The sequence below is a fragment of the Moschus berezovskii genome, chromosome 9, assembly GCF_049115385.1.
Source record: "Moschus berezovskii isolate FMDL1 chromosome 9, NW_MosBer_1.0, whole genome shotgun sequence".
Lineage (NCBI taxonomy): Eukaryota > Metazoa > Chordata > Mammalia > Artiodactyla > Moschidae > Moschus > Moschus berezovskii.
The window spans coordinates 59,335,067-59,339,058 of record NC_142468.1 but is presented as its reverse complement, the minus strand read 5'-3'; positions in this window follow the sequence as shown (position 1 = coordinate 59,339,058).

The window sequence follows — 3,992 nt, the reverse complement described above, 5'->3', positions numbered from 1 at the left end:
GCTGGCATGCGGGGATGACCCAGAGGGAGGATAAAGGGAGGAGGGAGGTGGGAGGGGGGTTCAGGAGGGGGAACTTATGTAAACCCGTGGCAAATTCATGTCAATGTATGGCAAAACCAACCAATATAATATTGTAAAATAATTTGCCTCCAATAAAAAATAAATTAATTACCAAAAAAAAAAATTACATTGACCAAACATTAGTATAAAGGAATGTGATTTTTGTATGTAGATGTAGTGTAGATGTACTGTAGTACTCAGTTGTGTCTGACCCTTTTCAACTCCATGAACTGTAGCCCACCATGCTCCTCTGTCCATGGGATTCTTCAAGCAAGAATACTGGAGTAGGTTGAGATTTCCTTCTCCAGGGGATCTTCCTGACCCAGGGATCGAACCCAAGTCTCCTGTCTCCTGCACTGCAAGCAGATTCTTTACTTGCTGAGCCATCAAATTCTTGTATAAGAATCTTTCATCAAATAACTTTGATGAAATCTCAGTATTACTTCCAGTATGTCTGTCAGTTCTCTTGGATTCTCTTTTTACAGAATTGTTTGGTCTACCATAACGACAGCTTTTCTTTTTCTATCTTTATTTTTACCTGATGTTTTCTTTAATCGATTGATTGACTGACTTACTGCAGTGGCCAGGATACCTGTTACTATGGCAACAAAATAATGGTAATGTGATAATCCCTGTTTGTTTCTTGAGTTAAAAAAAAAATGTGTCTAACTTTTCTCCATTTATAAAGATTATTACCATTAGTTTTTGATATACAGATTTCATGAAATTAAGGAAGTTTTCATTCACTCCTTCTTTCCATAGTTTATTTTCTTCCTTATTTTAGGTGTTGAGCGTTATCAAATGCATTTTCTACAACTATTGAAACAAACGTGATCTTTCTCTTTTATTACATTGAAGTAATGAGCTACATTAATAGATTTCTCAGATGTTAGACTATCCTTGCAGTCTTGAGAGAAACTACTTTACCCTAATATATTTATTTATATATATATATATACACACACACATATACACACACTGCTGGATTTGATTAGCTAATAATTTACTTATGATTTTTATGTTAATAAGTGAAAATGGGCCTATAACTTTCTTTGCTTTTCTTTCCTTATGCAATTTTGGAAACAAGTTTAAACCGCTTTACGAAAAGAGTTGGGCATCTTTTTCTCCTGTTTTTGAAACAACTTACATTAAGCAGCATTATCTTACTATTTATCTATAACTATATCTATGTCTTTACCTATGCAGTTGTCTAAGTCTGGAGCTTTTAGAGTGAGAGAGGAAGATCTCTGATAACTATCATTATAATTTCTTTAATGATTACTGGCCTGTTCAAGCTATTTTTTGTGACAATATTAATTTTATATTTTTCTCAGAAATTTACTTTTATAAATTTCAGATTTATCAGCATAAAGTTGTTAGAAAATATTATTGTATGAATGCTACAAAGGAAGCTGGGAAACTTAGTTTTTATTCTGGGTAATTATGTGTCCAGTTAAAAAATATTCTTTTTTCAATGTATAAAAACCTGAGAGCAAATGTTAGTAGACAATTTTCAGTCATTTCCACAGCTTCCCTGATTATCAATGTACTCCAGGAGACAGGCTGATGCCAGGGCCTTAGTTTGTGCTTTCCTGGCATATCTAAGGGGCCAGAGTGAGGGCAGACCTTACCGCCAATGGTGCCCAGCTTGGAATTACCACTCTTGCTTTTTCTCATCATCAGGCTATTGGACCCATGGGAAAACCCCACTTATCTCTCCCACCCCAAGGCTTCTCTATTTTAAAATTCCTCTCTGTCATACTTTTCTGGGCCTCTGAGAATGGAGGGAGAGGAGAGACATTCAGGGGTTGGACCTCTGCCTGCCTCTGACCAGCTCTCTGCCCTTACCCCCCACATACCAGCTATATTCCTTTATGGCTTCCCATGAGCACTTCACTCAAGTTTTTCCTTTATTTATTTACTATTTTCAGCTCTGAGGCCTCTCCAGGATTAGGTTTGGAGGAGGACCCTGGCAGCCCAAGCTCAAGGTCTCCCACCCATCAAGAATGAGAAGTGTTTTGTTTATGTTCTAATTTGGGGGACCCAGAGGCCTGGACTTCCCTGGAGAAGGACATGGCAACCCACTCCAGTACTCTTGCCTAGAAAATCCCATGGATGGAGGAGCCTGGTGTCCATGGGATCACAAAGAGTCAGACATGACTGAGCAACTTCACTTTCAGAGGCCTCAGAGGAAGTTGTTGATGTCTCTCTGTGAGGGGAGGTACATGATGTTATTGGAGATGTTTCCCCTCCCTAAAGGAAATAAGAAATCAAACAACGGCCACAAAGGGAGATGTAAAAGGACATAAGCTGAGATGCAGTTTCTGGGAAGAGCTTGGACCCAGGTTGCTTCTCCTACAGGCTAAGCCCAAACATTGCAGAGTTTGATGAGAACTTTCTGATGAGTTTGGGGGCCTCCAGAACAGAGGAGTTTTGTACTTTACTTCCCTAAGGAAACTGAGAGAAGGGCCCTAGAGAAGCCTCAAGTCCAGCCTGACTCAAGTCAATGAACCAGCAATGCTGAGTGTCGTGTCCAGGTAAGTTGCCCTGACAGTAGCCCCACAGAGACCCATGCACACTCAGGTAACACAGAAGAGCTTCTGGAACTGGCATTTGAACTGAAGAACACAGAGGTGGTTTGAGAGAAGGCTACAGATGGAAGACGGCTTATAAATGGGACAAAGAGGAAGCAGTGTGTGTGGAACTTGCTGACTACAAGCCAAGATGGAGCTGCAGACACCAGCAAGGGAGCTGGGTGAACACAGAACAAGGTCAAGGCCAGAGAAAAGAGGCCAGCAAGGGCAGAGGCTGCCTGGTTCACAGGCATTCCCTCCCTCGGAACACTGTGTAGTCTCTGGAGTCTCAGGCCACCTCCAGGGAGCAGGAAGATGGAGAATGTCAAGTGAATAGAAAAATTAGACATAACAGATTATTTTAAACTGGAAGGAACTGAATTAAACTGAACTGGCAAGTTTAAGTTTTCCACCATTAGCAAAGACTAAATTGCACCTGCAATGCAGGAGACCCAATTCGATTCCTGGGTCGGGAATATCTCCTGGAGAAGGACATGGTAACCAATCCAGTATTCTTGCCTGGAGAATCCCATGGACAGAGAGGAGGCTGGCAGGCTACAGTTCATGGGGTTGCACAGAGCCAACCACAACTGAGTGACTTTCACTTTCACAAAGATATAAGGAAAGCGCCCCCATTTCATTTTTTTTGCATACCCAAAGTAAAATAATGAATATCACATCTGAGCCAACCCTCACTTTGATTTTTATCTTATTAGTGTAAACTTTTTTATACCACTTAAACCTTCCCATTCTGTTTTGCTCAGTTAATCACTAAACATTATTTTCTTTTTAAGCTTTTCTGCCTTTCCCCCATATCTTCTATTTTTATTATTGATTCACCTTTATTTCCCTTTATTGTTTATTAAAATCTCATTTACTTATATTTTTAGAGTTACATATATTTGCAATAAGTAGCAAAGACTATTGATATATAGAGCTATAGGGTAATCTCTTCAACCCACCAGTTCAACAGTTTTAAAAATTAAATAGTGTAAACATACTTAAAATGAAAAATAAGCCAGACAATTTAAGATAGATCTTATAGCTTACCTAGCAAATAAAATAGTTTGACCTTTTATATTTTCATAGCCAAACTTTAAAGTGCAGCAGCAGCATCTGATATCTGGAAGTTAATTTTTATATATTGATATGTAATGCATTTTATATAAAAGATGGTCTGTTAAGATCTAAAATTTAGATATTAGGGTCTTTTAATTTGCAAAATACCACATCAGTGAGGTCACAGTCAGCTGGTTAGTTCCAATAAGCTGGTGAGTCAGAACAGCCTCCTCTTGCAATCATAGTTGACAGCTTAAGTGAACAAACCCAGTTTTCTAGAGCCCACCTTCCAACAGGTGT